General features: G+C 37.8%; 1 non-coding gene across 1 annotated transcript; it reads left to right on the top strand.

The window, feature by feature from the left end:
- Positions 1-8,783: 8,783 nt before the first annotated feature.
- LOC119040298 (U6 spliceosomal RNA) lies at positions 8,784-8,890 on the top strand. Its single transcript, XR_005080823.2, has one exon. It is a non-coding gene; the product is annotated as a U6 spliceosomal RNA (small nuclear RNA).
- The last annotated feature ends 10,052 nt before the right edge of the window (positions 8,891-18,942 follow it).

The following is an 18,942-nucleotide window of genomic DNA, read 5'->3' as shown; positions in this document are numbered from 1 at the left end:
GAGCTAAAAAATTCCTTCCTAAGTCTGGAAAGGAGAAAATCTGATTGGTTTTTCAGCACAGTCTCAGAAATTTCATTTATCGCTTCTTTTAGGTTCCTGTATTTTAGGAAGACCCTTCTGGCATGGGGAATGTTTGACTCAAAGGAATGAATTGCAGAAGTGGAAATGTAGAAGCCACTGCAGGTGTTGGGAGAGAGGATAAGAGAGGGATATTTTTGGTGAGAAATATTGCCACTCATACTGCTAAAGAGCCCTTCCATGCACAAGTTTGGTTCTGATGGGGGCCACTGCCAAGGTTCTTTTTCATCAGCCAGTAATCCACTCCATAATTTCAAAGACAGACTTCTGCATCCATACATGAAAGCAGGACTTTTCATCAACTCCAAGAAGCTTAAGATAAAAATAGGGCTTTTGGTTAAATGCCCATTAAAATAGGGCATTTAAAATGCCTCACAGTGCTGATGATCCGTAGCTTTCCAGTTAACTGCAATTTGACCATATTAGAAGTCAAGGCTAGTCCCTGCCTTAGAACATCATTTTTGGCTTTCATAAATTTTTATGCATGCTGATTTAGAAAGGGCAGGTAACAGTGGTGTTGGGGTGTAATCTCATGGCTACTTTAGTTGATCCCTGGGATAACCTAGATTAAAACAGACTGACTAAATTGAAAAAACCATCTACTGGTCTAAGGATTTCGATTGGCTCCAAAGCATTGTTTGATTTTAAAGTAACACTGTCATTTTTAAACATTTAAATTATCTTGTTTTAAAATGACATTTAGCCCTGGCTGGTGTAACTCAGTGGATTGAGCATGGGCCTGTGAACCAGAGGATGGTGGTTCAATTCCCAGCCAGGGCACATGCCTGGGTTGTGGGCCAGTTCCCAGCCGGGGACCCATGAGAGGCAACCATACGTTGATGTTTCTCTCCCTCTCTCCTTCCCTTCCCCTCTAAATATAAATAAATAAAATCTTTTAAAATGTTTAAAAAAATAAAATGACATTTAAGTTTCCTCTGAAAATTAAAAATAGAGCTACCATATTGAACCACCAGTTTCTCTCCTAGACATTTACCTTAAAAGGTGGAAATACTTGTTCCTAAAGGTGGATGTACCCTTATGTTTACTGTGGCATCATTCATAGTAGCCAAGACATGGAAACAACCTATATGGTCTTCAATGGATGACTGCATAAAGAAGATATGATGCATGTATACAATAGAATACTACTCAGCAATAAAGAGGTGAATTTATTGCCATTTGTGACAGCATGAATGGATCTTGAAAATAACATGCTAAGTGAAATAAGTCCAGTGGTGAAGGACAAGAACAGTATGATTTCTCTCATATGTGGGATATAAAACAAAAAGCAGCACACGAACAAAGAAAACAAATGAACAAACAAAACACACATACCAAAAAAAAAAACCCTCATAGACACAGACAACAGTATGCTGGTTACCAGATGGGGAGAAGAGTGAGGGGAGGACAAAGACAGTAAAGGGGATCAAATATATGGTTATGGAAGGAAACTAGACTTCAGGTGTGAACACAGATGCTGTATTATGAAGTTGTACACCTGAAATTTATATAATGTTATTAACAATGTTACTCCAATAAATTTAATTCTTAACACCCTAAAAGTGACATTTGAAAACAATTCAGCACTTGAAGAGAAGTTAGATTTTTGCAACTTCTGGAAAACTGGCTTATACTAAAACAATAATAATAAAGTATTTCCCCATATCCATGGTTGCTTTCTGCAGTTTCAGTTACTTGCAGTCAACCATGGTCCAAAAATATGAAATAAAAAATTCCGGAAATAAACAATTCATACATTTTAAACTGTGTGCCATTCTGAGTAACATGATAAAAACTTCAGCCTTCCTGCTCCATCCCATATGGGATGTAAATTGTTCCTTTGTCCAGCTTATCCATGCTACATACCCTACCTGTCCATTAGTTACTTAGTAGCTGTAATAGGTATCAGATAAACTGTTATAGTATTGTAGTGCTTGTGTTCAAGTAACCCTTATTTTACTAAATAATGACATATTTACATAACTGTTATTATACTGTTTTGTTATAATTGTTCTATATTATTACTAATTTTTATTGTTAATCTCTTCCTGTGCCTAACTTATAAATTAAAATGTATGATAGGTATGTATTTACAGGAAAAAATGTAGTATATAGAGGGGTCAGTACTCTTCATTTTCAGCTATCCAATGGAGGTCTTAGAACATATCCCCAGTAGAAAAGGGTGACTACTGTAACCAAAACATTTCCTCTAAGCCTGATTCTCTCCATGGCCCATTTTGGATGAACTCTGGTTCCAAAGCTGTTTCTAGAGTGTCTCAGAGGAAGGGACTAGCCATTTACTTAATAGGTCATTTGTAAAATTTTTAGAGAAAATGATAGTAGTTTTTCAAATAATTTACTGTGGCAAATACACAAAAAGGAAGGCACATAAACAAAACAAAATGAAACCTCAGAGATTTCCCTGAGTTAGTGAAGGGATAGTTTCAAAGTTTTGGGACCAGAAAGATAAATGAATTACGGAAAGACTTAGAGGCTCAAAGACTCAGCTGCTAGACAAGATAGTTTGAAACTGCACTGGGTATGAACCATCTGCAATCTTTACATCAGAGCTTATAATTTACTCCACTCAACTACAAAATGATTGGGTACCAATCACCCACATCACAGCAAGAGAAGTAGACCTCAAGGAAGCAACCTAGAAGAGATGATGCTATCTGATGTACAGTTTGATCTGAGGGTATAATATGAAAATCCATAAGAACAGAAAGAAGATAAGCAGCCTATTGTAGGAGACCATTCTGGTAGCGTTGGCCCAGCTGCCATTCGGAGATGCACAGGACCCATGCCCACGGATACGTTCTGTCATGGGGAATCAGGCCTGCACTGTGCCTGGACTGCTGTGAGATTTGCTTTTGCTAAAACGTCCTCACCCTGAATTGAGACAACGAGTACTTATTGTAACTTCCTAAAATCCATGCTAAACCTTCCTAGGACCAGTGTAACTGGCCCAACCACTTTTTCCCTTTCATTTGCAAATATCCTTCTTCTGTGATATGATTAGCAGCATCGGGCTCCTTTGTTGTCTGTAAAAGATAACCACCTAAATTGAACCTGTGGATAGTAAATGAGGACTATCGTGTAATGTGCTGAGAAACCCAATAAAGGTGGGTCACAGCAAGGGCCAAGGTTTTTGCTCCTCTTGAGAGAAAAGCCATGCCTGTCCTTTTCCTCCACAGGACTTGGTAGTCCATGTGAATGTCTCTTCCCCCACCCCACAAGCCGGGGTCCACATCAGCCTATGTTTAAAAGTTGCTTCACAATTGGGGCTAAATAATCTGCAGCCTGTGGTTAGTTTTATTTCATTGCATTTCATGTCACATCACTTTATTTTATTTAAAAGTCATTAGTCTTCTTAGAAAGCACAAAAAAGAAAGTCAATTAAATCCACTGAATCACTGACCTCTTGTACATGTTATTTTAGATGCAAAGGAGTGATGTGGCTATGAGTTCAGTTTCCCTACAAATCAAATCAAACAGGCCTGGTGCCTGTCCCTGGGATACTCACAAAGACAGATAATCCAGGAAGCAATATAGATGCGTATGCAAGGCATATTGGACAAACTTTATGCAGTACTATGTGGTACCCACTGAATATGTCATGGACACATTTTAATGCACCAACCAGTCAGTTCTCGATTACACTATGTGTTTATTGAATGTTACATCTCAAGAAATGCCAATTAATTTTTAACATGAAATTAATCAGCAAACAAAAAATAAAATTATTTTAATTATATTTCATCACTTTTGCTATTATAGTTGTCCTAATATTTCCCCTTTTCCCCCCTCTACTCAGCAACCCCCACATCTTCAGGCAATCCTCCCAAAATTGTTCATGTCCAAGGGTCATGCACATAAGCTCTTTGGCTACTCCATGTCCTATCCTATACTTCACATCCCCACGGCTATTCTGTAACTACCTATTTGTACTTCTTAGTCCCCTCATCTCTTCACCCATTCTCCTACACCCCCCTCCCATCTGGCAACCATCAAAATGCTCTCCCTACCCATGTTTCTGTCTCTGTTCTTCTTGTTTGCTTAATTTATTTATTAGGTTCAATTTTTTTTCAATTTTTGATACATATGTATTTATTGCCATTTTATTGTTCATAGTTCTGGTCTTTTTCTTAAATAAGTCCTTTAACATTTCACATAATAATGATTTAGTGATGATAAACTCCTTTAGTTTTTTTGTGTCTAGGAATCCTTTATCTGCCCTTTGATTCCAAATCATAGCTTTGATATCATTGATATCAAATGATAGCTTTGCTGGGTAGAGACAATAGTATGATAATTACAAGAGGGAAAAAAGTGTGAGGGAGGTAGAAGAAATTAAAGGGGGAATAAATGGTGATGAAGAAAAGTTGACTTGGGATGGTGAATATACAATACAATATACAGATCATGTATTATAGAATTGTACACCTGGAACCTATACAATTTTATTACCCAATGCCACTCCAATAAATTCAATAAAAAAGAAAAAATGTAAAAAAAAATTTTAATTCCAGAAAGGTCTGGAAACCATAGTTTTTTATGTTTCCTGTCAAAATGTATACAGTGACAAATGCTGTGATACTCTTTTGCTGTAAATATTCATAAGTTTCTTTGCTGAAATATTGATGTGAATGATAATTGAATTTTAATCCAAATCCCACTGAAGGTGTTGTACACCATGCAGCATTTAAAAAAAAAACTGAGTTATGAATCTTATTTAGCTCTAAGGCTTTTAGATACGGTGTTGGGTAACTATTTCTATATCAGTTTTATAGTCAAGGAAACTGACATTAAAACATATTCAGAGACTTGGTCAAGGTCACAGAGCTAGCAAATGCTGCATCCTGGAGTAGAATCAAGGTCTGTCTGAATCACCCCTAACGATTTCCTGCACACAGGTTTAGCTAGGTGTTTATGTAGGAGGTAGAGAGTGAGGGTGGATGCTTAAATTGAAGGCTGGTTGAGACCAAGTAATAAGAGCACACCTAAAAATATGTGTGTCTGTTAGTTGGCCACCTTGGTAATACCATGTTTTAGTACTACTTTTAGAAAACTGACAAAGGATTAATTGGAAAATTCAGAAAAATGATCTATTTTAAAGGGTTCCATAATATTTATCACTTTGAGCTCTGGTGGAAACAAGTGGACTGGCATTAAAAAATTTGAACAGTGCTGTTCAAATGTGAGCACTATTTGCTCAAGATAAACCACATATGTGACCAAAGAAGCCATACTCCAGGAATGTTACAGCTTCATGTTCTACTCCCAGTACTTTAATAACCATAATTATAAGTTATTATTTTTCAGAATCTACAAGAAACCCTGCTATATAGTTTATATCATTTTATTTAATAGTCTTACAACAACCCTGAAATTGTAGCTAGAGATGGTAATGATAATAATGATGATAACAATAGCAATGCATTAAATCTTTATAATGTGGTAGACACTAAGTGAGCTAAATTCTTTATGTAGATTATCTCAATCCTTGCAATAAGCTCATGAGGCATATCTTATTATTCCATTAAAGCTAAGGAAATTAAGGTACAGAAAGTTTATAATAATGTGTCCAATGCCACACAGATGGCCAGTTAATTATTCACTATTTCATAGTTCTACCAGTTTTCAAAGACCAATATGTCCTCTGTGAACTGGTTTCCTCAATGGTGTATATAAGAGTTCTCCAAAAACACTTTTAATATCTAGCTAAATAATATAAGTACGCAACAGGCTGCTTCATTAGATTGGACCACTTACATGAATTCTGAAGTCTGATATGTAATAATTCATTAAATCTGAGAGTCACCAGATCAGTACATTTACCCCATAAAGTATAACTGGAAAATATTTTAATATAGACATTAAAGGTTGGGAAGTGGCAGGATGCATATGAAAGAAGCACATGAAGAAGCACATGCACTCCACAGTCTGAGGGAAAGTATCACTGCATTACAGGATAAAACAATTCTCTATAGGCAAACATGAGTGAGTCAGGTCTGCCCTCCATTATAAGGAGATGTAAGTGAAAATTTTTCTTCCTAGGTGCCCAGTCTGTAGCAACATGTTTGGACTCTTTGGAGATCATCATCAGATCAAAGCAGTGACTCAGACAGAATAGCACAATGCAAGCAAAGTACAAACAGTAGCAAGGTCAAGTACAGAGTCTTCAGATGATTCCGGGACTACAGAATGGTATTTTCTGTAGGCCTCAGTTGCCTCACTTGTAAAGGGAGATCACAATAGCACTCCTAGCTGAAGGGAGGGAGCTACATTAGATAGCCTCAAGGTCCTTTTGAAATCTAAGGTCTATGAATCATTTGAAAGAGCTATTTGTGAGATATAATGATGACTACAAATACACAAAGCCCTTAACATTAGATTAAAAAATCCTTATTTGTCTGGGCTGGTGTAGCTCAGTAGACTGAGTGTCAGCCTGCAAAGTAAAGGTTCACCAGTTCAATTCCCAGTCAGGGCACATGCCTGGGTTGTGGGCCAGGTTCCCAGTTGGGAACGTGTGAGAGGCAACCATACATTGATATTTCTCTCCCTTTCTGTCTCCCTCCCTTTCCCTATGTCTAAAAATAAGTAAATAAAATCTTAAAAAATACATCCTTGTTCCTTAAAAAAGCTTTCACTTCTCATGCCTGGCCCAGTTCAACCTGAATTGCAAAGATTTTTCTGCATCAAACATAGCTCAGCCTCAGAAAGCCAAGATGGCTCCATTTGAGGCATGCCCTGACTAGACACATGACTGCAACCATTTTGAAGTCACAGAGTACTACTAAACTCATGGGAAGTACACACAGGGCAAAACTAACCTGTTCTGTCCACAGAGACGATCAACTTCAGCAGTGAAAGATAGGGGCTTCAGAACAGCTCTGGGTTAGTGCGACTCTCCTGGAATCCCAGTCAGTCTGTTCCTTTGTTGCACAGTTACCTTGTGCCCATATAATGAAAAATCACTTTGTAATAGCTTAAATGAGTACAAAATTGGCCATAAAAAATGAAAAACCTAATAGATAATCCAGTGCACTGCACGGGGATATCTGGCAGGGAGGTTAGCAGAATTCACTGTCAGGTCTTGCTTTATCCTGCACTGTCATTAATGATACTGAAGTGAGAAAAAAATGACAGTCAGTCTGCAAAAGAGTCCAATTAAGGATCACTGAGGAAGCAAGGACATTAAAAGCAAAGGATGTGAGCAACAAAAAAAACCCCAACAACACTCTGCTGGGGTGCGGTTGGAAGAAAATAGCCCTATTCATTTGAAAAACAAATTAACACCCACCATTCTCAGGATATATGAATCAGGCAGCACATGTGGATTGAGAGTAGCAGTGGAAGAAAAAAGAGACCACAACTGCAGCCTGAAGAAGGCCCCTGTCCTGTGATATGATATACACAATATGTCACAAGGCAATAAGACTATGTTCTTACAAGTAAGGTATAAAGGGAGATGAAACACCCATCCAGACTGTTAAGCAGGGAAAGGTGCATTTTGTTTTAGTTTTGTTTTATTTTGCTAATAATATTTTGTCCTTATCCACCCATTACATTTATTCTTTCAACAAGCATTTTCTGATGCATTCATTTTGCATAGCTCTGTATTAAGTACTTGAGAAACTACTGTGGAACTAGGTAATATGCAGTCCTTGGATTCAAGAACCTTAAATATATAAATGGGGAGACAACTACTCAAGAGTTATAAACATAAGAAAATAAATACCATAGTTTCTGAGGTAATATATCAATTATTCCCTTTCCTATGGACACTGTGTGTTAGAAGAGCAAGAAGGCAGTAGTGTTGAGTAGAATCAAAAATGGCCAAAACTCCTAACTTCCATAGACAGATGAATTTTTTTTCCAAAAGAGAACTTTGAAGATTCTATTTCCTCAATCTCAAGGGAGATATGGGATGTGCCCATCACCTACTAGGCAGGACTCATCAGCATAGCTACAAATCACTAGAATCAGATGAATCAATGTGGTAGATGTATCCTGCCTGGCAAAAAGGATTCATGAGGCAAATACATTCTTTCAAATCCTGAAGAAGTAGCTCTAAAAGGAAAGAGCTGTCCTTCTCTCAGTAGATCAACTGACTTTTGGGAGCTGACATTCACTCAAATTTCTTATATCCCCAAATGTTTAGTCCTAAGTAGTGTTGAATATATTAAAAAAACCCAAAATCACACTGCTTGCAAGTTGGAAAACAGGGACACACACCAGACAATTACTGTTTGTACTGAATGAGAACATTGATTCAAAATCCAGTCATGCAGGAATAAAAAACAATTAGAAATCAGCAGTAAGAAGCAAATCACCTACCCACTCCCATGACACAGGCTCAATGCAATATACATCTCTAAATTGAAAACTCAAACACATGTCTAAATAACTCTTAAATAAAAGAGGAATTTAAATTGATACTACAAATGCTTTTGATCTGAATGATAACAGAAATATATATCAAATTCTGTTGGATACAATCAGAGAAATAGTCAGAGAATAATGTATTGCCTTAAATTCATTTATTAGAAGATAAAAACAAATGGAAAATAAATGGATTGAAATTGGAAACTAAATGAGTTAAGCTAAAATCTCCAGAAATTTTTAAAAGCACAGTAAAAAAATCCAGAGAAAGTATAGGGCAGGAATTGATGAGGATTAAATCAGAAAACAGTGAAATAGTACTCACTTTGGCAGCATATATATTAACATTAAAATGAGAAAGAGATGACTAGCATGGCCCCCGCACAATGATGACAAGCAAATTTGTGAAGCAGTCCATATTTTTAGAAGGAATCGAAAGCAGGCTAGATGAAGCAGATGATTGAATCAGCGAGCTGGAAGACAAGGTAGGAAAAAAACACTCAGAAAGACCAAGAAAATAAAAAAAGACTCAGAAAAAATAAAAAGGTGTTAAGGGAACTGGAGGACAACATGAAACATAATAATATCCACATAATAGGGATACCAGAAGGAGAAGAAGAAGAGCAAGTGATAAAAAACCTGCTTGAAAAAGTAATGATGGAAAACTTCCCTAATTTGATGAAAGAAAAAGTCACACACATACAGGACACAGAGAGTCCCAATTAAGAGGAACCCAAAGAGGCCCACTTCAAGACACATCATCATTAAAATGGCAAAATTCCGAGACAAAGAGAGAATCATAAAGGCAGAAAGGGAGAAACAGGAGGTACATACAAGCGAGCCCAGATAAGACTAGCAGCTGACTTCTCAATGGAAATGCTACAAGCCAGAAAGAACTGGCAAGGAATATTCCAAGTACTAAAAAACAAAGGCCTGAAACCAAGGCTACACTCTCCAGAAAGGTTCTCAACCAAAATGGAAGGACAAATAAGGAGTTTTCCACACAAATGAAGGCTCAAAGTAAACACTTCCTACAAATCAGCCCTGCAGGAGTTGCTAAAGAGTCTGCTTTATGAAAATGAAGAAAAAAAAGATTGAGAGAGAGATAAACACAAGTACAAAGGAAATAAAATGGCAAGAAATAACTACCTATCCATAATAACCTTAAACATAAATGCATTAAATGCTCCAATCAAAGGACACAGAATAGCAGAATGGATAAGAAAATATGACCAACACATATGCTGCCTATAAGAGACTCACCTCAGAACAAAAGACCTACACAGACTGAAAGAGAAAGGCTGGAAACTAATATTCTAAGCAAATGGACAGGGAAAAAAGGCCAGGGTAGAAATGCTCATATCTGTCAAACTAGACTTCAAAAAAAAAGTCATAAAAAGAGACCCAGAAGGTCACTTCATAATACTAACAGGAAGAATCCATCAAGAAGACATAAACATTGGAAACATATGTGCACCTAACATAGGAGCATTCAAATACATAAAGAAAATCATGGAGGACTTAAAAAAAGATATCAACAGCAACACAATTATAGTAGGGGGTTTCAACACATCACTCTAAAAACCGGATAGTTCTTCCAAACAAAATATCAATAAAGATACTGTGATGTTGAACAATATCCTATAAGAAGTGGGCTTAACTGATATATGTAGAGCCTTTCACCCCAAAGAAGCAAAATACACATTTTTTACACATGCACATGGAACACTTTCAAAGATAGACCACATGGTAGGACACAAAACAAGCAAGACTCAACAAACTCAAGAAAATTGAAAGCATGTCAAGCATTTTCTCTGACCACAAGAGCCTGAAACTACAAACCCATCTCAAGAAAAAAAACCCAAATATTCAAACTCATGGAGATTGAATATCCTACCATTAAACAATGAATGGGTCAAGAATGAGATCAAGGAAGAAATCAAAAAGTTTCTGGAAGCAAATGAAAATGAACTCAAAACAATGCAAAACTTATGGGACACAGCAAAGGCAGTCCTGAGAGAGAAATTCATAGTGATACAGGCCTACCTAAAAAACACAGAAACATTTTTTTTAATATTAAATTTTATTTAGTTACTTTTCAAGTACATTTTTTTTTATCTATTTCTCCCATCCCACCCACCCCCGCCCGGTCTCCCCCCTCCCTCCCATTCCCCCCCCCAGTCCTCATCTCTGTGTCTTTCATACTTGTTCCTCAAAATCCCTCCCCCTTTTCCCCCTTAACTTCCCTTCCCTCTCCCCTCTGGTTGCTGCCCACTTGTTCTCTATTTCAGCGTCTTTGTTTTTATTCTGTTTGCTTGTTTGTTTTATTCTTTAGCTTCCTGTTAAAGGTGAGATCATATGGTATTTGTCCTTCAATGCCTGGCCTATTTCACTCAGCATAATGCTTCCCAGTTCCATCCATGTTGTTGCAAAAGGTAGTAGCTCCTTCTTTCTCTCTGCTGCATAGAATTCCATGGTGTATATGTACCACAATTTTTGGATCCATTCATTTACTGATGGGCACCTAGGTTGCTTCCAACTCTTGGCTATTGTAAATTGTGCTGCTATGAACATTGTGGTGCATAGGTTCTTTGAAATTGATGTTTTAGGATTCTTGGGGTATAATCCTAGCAGTGGAATTGTTGGGTCAAAAGGCAGGTCGATTTTTATTTTTCTGAGAAAATTCCATACTGTTTTTCATAATGGTTGTACCAGTCTGCAATCCCACCAACAGTGAACTAAGGTCCCCTTTTCCCCACAACCTCTCCAACATTTGTTGTTTGTTGCTTTGTCTATTATAGCCATCCTGACTGGTGTAAAGTGGTATCTCATTGTGGTTTTAATTTGCATCTCCCTGATAGCTAACGATATTGAGCATCTCTTCATGTGTCTCTGGATATTCTGTATGTCCTCTTTAGAGAAGTGTCTGTTCAAGTCCTTTTCCCATTTTTTCATTGGGTTCGATGTCTTCCTAGAGTGGAGTTTTGTAAGTTCTTTGTATATTTTGGAGATTAAACCTTTGTCTGAGGTATCATTGGCAAATATGTTTTCCCATACAGTTGGTTGTCTTTTTAATTTAATACTGTTTTCTTTAGCCATGCAGAAGCTTTTTATTTTGATGAGATCCCATTTGTTTATTCTTTCCTTTATATTCCTTGCTCTAGGGGACATATCAGTAAAAATGTTGCTGCGTGGAATATCTGAGATTTTCTTGCCGATGTTCTCCTCTAGGACTTTAATGGTGTCATGGCTTATATTTAAGTCTTTTATCCACCTTGAATTTATTTTGGTGTATGGTGTAAGTCTGTGCTCAAGTTTCATTTTTTTGCACGTAGCTCTCCCAACACCATTTGCTGAAGAGGCTATCTTTACTCCATTTTATGTTACTGCCCCCTTTGTCGAATATTAATTGACTGTAGAGGGTTGGGTTGATTTCTGGGCTCTCTGTTCTGTTCCGTTGGTCAATGTGCCTGTTTTTATGCCAGTACCAGGCTGTTTTGATTACAGTGGCTTTGTAATACAGTTTGATATCAGGTACTGTGATCCCTCCTACTTTGTTCTTCTTTCTCAAAAGAGCAGCTGCTATTCGGGCTCGTTTATGATTCCATATAAATTTTTGAAGTGTTTGTTCTATGTCTGTGAAATACGCCATTGGTACTTTAATAGGTATTGCACTGAATCTGTATATTGCTTTGGGTAGTATGGACATTTTGATGATGTTAATTCTTCCTATCCATGAACACGGTATATGTTTCCATTTGTCTGTGTCTTCCTTGATTTCTTTCTTCAGTGCTGTGTAGTTTTCTGCATACAGGTCTTTTACCTCTTTGGTTAGGTTTATTCCCAGATATTTTATTTTTCTTTTTGCTATATCGAATGGGATTTTTCCTTGATTTCTGCTTCTTCTGATTCATTAAAACACAGAAACATTTTAAATAAACAACCTAACCCTACATCTACAAGTACTGGAGGAAGATCAAAGACAGCTCAGAGAAAGTAAAAGGAAATAACCAAGATCAGAGCAGAATTAAACAACATAGAGTCTAATAGAACAATTCTAAGAATCAATAAATCCAGGAGCTGGTTCTTTGAAAAAATAAACAAAATTGACAAGCCTTTAAGCAGGCTCATCAAGAAAAAGTGAGGACCCAAATAAACACAATAAAATACGAAAGGCCCGAAATTACAACTGATACCACAGAAATACAAGGGATTGTAAGAAATTACTATGAAGAACTGCATGCCAAGAAATTTGAAAACCTAGGTGAAATGGACAAATTTCTAGAAAAATATAAGCTTTCAAAACTCTATGAAGAAGGAGAAAGCCTGAACAGACCAATAACAGCAGAGGAAATTGAAGCAGTAATAAAAAAACTCCCAATACACAAAAGCTCAGGACTGTATGGTTTCACAGGAGAATTCTACAAAGCATTTAAGGAAGAGCTAACCCCTATCCTTCACAGGCTATTCCAAAACATTCAAGAAGATGAAAGACTCCCAAACTCTTCTTCCTGCAAAGGCAGTCCTGAGAGGGAAGTTCATAGGGATGCAGGTCTACCTAAAAAAGAAACATTTCAAATAAAAAACCTAAACATAAACTTACAAGGGCTCAAGGAACAACAACAAAGACAGCCCAGAGGACGTAGAAGAAAGGAAATAACCAAGATCAGAGCAGAATTAAATGACATGGAGACTAAAAGCATAATCAAAGGATCAATAAATCCAGGAGCTGGTTCTTTATAGTTATAAACAAAATTGACATGCCTTTAAGCAGACTCATCAAGAAGAAAAAGAGACTTCTGGGTAAGATACAGGCTTAGGTAGACACACTGTGCCTCCTCGCACAAACAATAGGAGTAAAACAACAAATTTAAAAAAACCAGAACTGATAGAAAATCAAACTTCATGGAAGTCTAACAACCAAGTAGTTAAAGAAGAAATATTCATCTAGACTGGTAGGAGGGGTGGAGATGAGTAGCTGGGTGGAGAGGACTCACAGAAAGGCAGTGGCTGTAGGACCTGGTCTGGCAGGGCGGTAGCTGTCGGACTGGGCAGTCCCAGATTCGTGTGCTGATAAACTGGGAGGAACACCTGGGAAGCGAGAACTACCACACAACCCAGGGTTCCAGTGTGGAAAATAAAAGGTTCCAAACCTTTGACTGAAAAACCCTGTGGTGGTCGAGGCAGCAGTGGGTGAAACTCCCAGCCTCACAGGAGAGTTTGTTGGACAAACTCACAGGGTACTAGATCATAGACAAACCCACCAACCTGGGAATCAGCAGCACAACAGCCAAATTAGATTGTGAGTAGTGGGGGAATTGACTGAGAGCCTGTTAAGAGCAGAGCAATCGGCAATGTTACCTCTCAGACCCCTCCTCCACATAGTGTCACATCACAGTGACATGTTGCCCTGCCCAGAAAACCTAAGGTTCCACCTCTTAATATGAAACATCTGCCCCAAATTTTAAAAAAAGCAGCCCAAATGAAAGAACAGCTCAAAGCTCCAGAAAAAATACAACTAAGAGATAACCTATCAGATGCTCAGTTCAAAACACTCCTAATCAAGAAGCTCATGGAATTGGTTGAATATGGTCACAAATAGAGGAAAAAATGAAGGCTATGAAAAGTGAAATAAAGGAAAATGTATAGGGCACCAACAGGGAATGGAAGTAAACCAGTTCTCAAATCAACAGTTTGGAGCAGAAGGATGAAAGAAACAATCAACCAGAACAGAATGAAGGAATGAGAATTGAAAAAAAAATGAGGAGAGGATTAGGAACCTTCAGGACAATTTTAAATGTTGCAACATTTGAATCACATGGGTGCTGGAAAGAGAAAAAGAGCAAGAAACTGAAAGCTTGTTTGAAAATATAATAAAGGTGAACTTGTCTAATCTGGCAAATGAAATAAAATTCCAGTAAGTCCAGGAAGTTCAGAGCATCCCAAAGGCATTGGATCCCACCAAGGAGGAACACACCATAACTCACATGTTATGATTAACATGGTGGGTAATGTTAATCATAATACCATTATCCAAAATTAAAAATAAGGAAACTTAAAAGCAGCAAGAGGAAAGGAGACAGTTACCTGCAAAGAAGTTCCCATACGGCTCTTAGCTGATTTCTCAGAAAGAAATCTTGCAGGCAGTAAGGGGCTGGAAAGAAGTATTTCAAGTCATGAAAGGCAAGGACCTACATCCAAGATTACTCTACCCAGCAAACCTATCATTTAGAACAGAAGGGCAGAAAAAGTGCTTCCCAGATAAGGTCAAGTTAAAAGAGTTCATCATCACTAAGCCCTTATTATATGAAATGTTAAAGAAACTTACCTAAGAAAAAGAAGATAAAAAATATGAACAGTAAAATGACAATAAACTCACAGCTATTAAAAACTGAACCTTAAAAAAACCCCACAAAAACAAACTCATCAAACAACTAGAACATGAACAGAATCACAGAAATGGAAATCACATGGAGGGATATCAGCAGGGGAGTGAGACAAGGAAAGAGGAGACAATGTACAGAGAATAAGTAGAATAATTGGTAGGTAGAAAATAGACAGGAGGTGCTTAAGAACAGTATAGGAAATGTAAAGCCATAGAACTTAAATCTACAGCACATGGAATTGAACGAAAGGGGGGAGAAAGAGGGTGGGAGAAAGTGTGCAGGGTGGAGAAAAATAAAGGGGGAAAATGGGACAATTGTAATACCATAATTAATAAAATATACTAAAAACAAAAAGAAAAAGAGAGAGAGGACCCAGATAAACACAATCGGAAATGAAAGGAAAGATTACAACTGATACCAGAGAAAGGCAAAGGATTGTAAGAAATTACTATGAAGAAGTATATGCCAAGAAATTTGAAAACCTAGGTGAAATGGACAAATTCCTAGAAAATTATAATCTTCCAAAACTCAGTGAAGAAGCAGAAAGCCTGCACAGACCAACTGACAAAATTGAAGCAATAAACTCTCAGCACACAAAAGCCCTAGACCAGATGGTTTCACAGCAGAATTTTACAAAACATTTAAAGAAGAGCTAACGTCTATCCTTTGCAGACTATTCCAAAAAATCCAAGAAGTGGGAAGACTTCCAAACTCTTTTTTAAAAATATACTTTATTGATTATGCCATTACAGTTGTCCTATTCCCCCCTTCATTCCCCTACACCCTGCACAACGCTCTCCCACCATCCCCCCTTTCGTTTATGTCCATGTGTCACAAGTTCTTCAGATTCTATATTTCCTGTATTATTCTTTTCCTCCCCCCTGTATATTTTCTATCTACTGCCTATGCTACTTATTCTCTGTACCTTCTCCCCCTTCTTCTACTCCCACTCCCCTGTTGCTAACCCTCCATGCGATCTCCATTTCTATGGTTCCTCTCCTGATCTAGCTGTCCTCTTAGTTTGCTTTTGTTTTAGGTGTGGTTGTTAATAACTGCGAGTTTGCTGTCCTTTCACTGTTCATCTTTTTATCTTTTTTTCTTAGATAAGTTCCTTTAACATTTCATATAATAAGGACTTGGTGATGATGAACTCCTTGAACTTGACCTTATCTGAGAAGCACTTTATCTGCCCTTCCATTATAAATGAAAGCTTTGCTGGATAGAGCAATCTTGGTTGTAGGTCTTTGGATTTCATGACTTGGAATACCTCTTTCCAGCCCCTTCTTGCCTGTAAGGTCTCTTTTGAGAAATCAGCTGATAGTCTGATGGGGACTCCTTTGTAGGTGACTGTCCCCTTATCTCTTGCTGCTTCTAGAATTCTCTCCTTCATTTTAATCTTGGCTAATGTAATTATGATGTGCCTTGGTGTGTTCCTTCTTGGGTCCACCTTCTCTGGGACTCTCTGAGCTTCCTGGATTTCCTGGAAGTCTATTTCCTTTGCCAGATTGGGGAAGTTCTCCTTTATTATTTGTTCAAATAAGTTTTCCATTAGTGGTTGTTCCTCTTTCTCTTTTTGGTACCCCTATACTTCGGATGTTGGAATGTTTAAAGATGTCCTGGAGGTTCCTAAGCTTCTCATTTTTTTGAATTCTTGTTTCCTCATTCTTTTCTGTTTGGTCATTTTTTTCTTCCTTCTGGTCCACTTCCTTGATTTGAGTCCCAGTTTCCTTTCCATCACTATTGGTTTCCTGTGAATTTCCCTTCATTTCAATTAGTTTTGCCTTCATATGTTCCTCTAATTTGTGACTAAAATCAACCAGTTCTGTGAGCATCCTGATCACCAGTGTTTTGAACTGTGCATCTGAAAGGTTAGCTATCTCTTGGGTTCTTAAATTTATTCAGTCTGGAGGTTTGAGCTGTTCTTGAGCCATAATGTTTTGGTCTGTTCGCACCTGTTATGTATGAGGGGTGGAGCCTTAGGTGTTCACCATGACTGGGCAACCCAGGTAGCTGGGTTGTGACACTGTATGTGGGGGCGGGTTCAGAGATGGGCAATGGTGTTTGTTCTGCTCTCTCTCAGATTTCTGTCTTCTCTGCCGCTTCCCACAAGCAAATTGGGCCCTTCTGGTGCTGGTTCCCAGGTGTGTGGGCTTGTGTACCCTCCAGGACCCTGTAGGTGTCTCCAGTGAATTCTCTGTGAGCCTGGGAGCTTCTCCCGGCACCTCGACCCCAAAAGTCTTTCCAATTGGTGCTTTCAGGCTCTAATTCCTGTCACTGTGGCCCTAACCTGTGTGGTTTGTCTCACTGCTTGCTCCTTCACTTGGTTTATGTGCGTGGGAATGTGTGACCACAGTCAGCCAGCTGCCTTGTGCCCTCAGTGAGTCCACCGGTTGCCACCACATGCCTGTGATCCGCCAGCCACCTCTTGCATTCCTAGGTCACTCGGACTGATCTTTCCTGCCTGACTCTGCTCTACTGCTGACTCTGCCCCTCTTACCAGTCTGGCTGAATGGTTCGTTGTTGTCGGACTTCTGTACAGTTCAATTTTCTCTGTTTTGGCTATGTTTTTGTTACTAAAACTTTGTTGTCTTCAAACTTGGTTGTGCGAGGAGGCAAAGTGTTTCCACTTACACCACCATCTTCAACTCCCAAACTCTTTTTATGAGGCTGGCATCATCCTAATCCCAAACCAGATAAACACACAACAAAGAAAGAAAACTATGGGCCAATATCACTGATGAACAAAGATGCTAAAATCCTCAACAAAATATTGGAAAACAGCATGCTGCAATACATTAAAAAGATAAAACACTATGATGAAGTGTGATTCATCCCAGGGATGTAAGGACAATACAATAATCACAAATCAATACACATAATACATCACAGAAACAAAGGAAAGAATAAATAATCATACGATCATATTAATAGATGCAGAAAAAGCATTTCATAAGGTACATCATCCATTTATGAAAAAAACTCAGCAAAGTGGGAATAGACGAAGCATTCCTCAACATAATAAAGTCCATATATGAGAGAACTACATCCAGTATATTCAATGGGAAAAAACTAACATCTTTCCCACTAAGATCAGGAAAAAGACAAGGATGTTGGCTCTCACCACTATTATTCAATATATTATTGGAAGTTCTAGACACAGTGATGTGACAATAAAAAGTAAAAAGCATTCAAATTGGAAAGGAGGAAACAAAACTGTCATTGTTTGCAGATGACATGATAGTGTACCTAGAAAATATAGACTCTAACAAAAACTACTCAGCCCAATAAATGAATTTGGCAAAACAGCCACATACAAAGTCCATATTCAGAAATCAAAGGCATTTTTTACACCAACAATGAAATATCAGAAACAGAAATTAGGGAAAAATCCCATTTGATATAGCAAGAAAGAAAATAAACTGACTACTAATAAACTTAACCAAGGAGGTAAGAGGCCTGTAATCTGAAAGCTATACAGCATCAAAGAAAGTCATTAATGAAGATACAAATAAATGGAAGCATGTACCATGTTCATGGATTGGAAAAATTAATATTATCAAAATGTCCACATTACCCAAATCAATTTACAAATTCAACGCAATAACTATTAAAATACCAATGACATATTTCACAGATATGGATCAAACATTTCAGAAATTTATATAGAACCATAAGTGGCCCCAAATATCTGCAGCAGTTTTGAGAAAGAGAAACAAAGCAGGAGGGATCACAATACCTGATATCAAACAATATTACATGATGAGTATAATCAAAACACCCTGGTACTGGCAGAAAAAACAAGCACATAGACCAATGGAACAGAACGGAGAGCCCAGAAGTAAATCCAAGTCTCTACAGTCAATTAATATTTGACAAAATAGGCACCAGCATAAAATAGAGCAAAAATACCCTCTTCAACAAATGGTGGGAGAACGGGACAGCTCCATGCAAAAAAAAAAAAGAAAGAAAGAAAGAAAGAAACTCAATCATCAAATTACACCATACACAAAAATAAACTCAAGATGGATAAAACAGTTAAATATAAGTTGTAACACCATAAATGTCCTAGAGGAAAACACAGGCAGGAAAA

The sequence above is a fragment of the Artibeus jamaicensis genome, unplaced genomic scaffold (assembly GCF_021234435.1).
Source record: "Artibeus jamaicensis isolate MK-2021 breed Jamaican fruit bat unplaced genomic scaffold, CSHL_Jam_final scaffold_461, whole genome shotgun sequence".
Lineage (NCBI taxonomy): Eukaryota > Metazoa > Chordata > Mammalia > Chiroptera > Phyllostomidae > Artibeus > Artibeus jamaicensis.
Note: the sequence above shows the minus strand (reverse complement) of the source record. Positions and strands in the feature narration are given on the sequence as shown.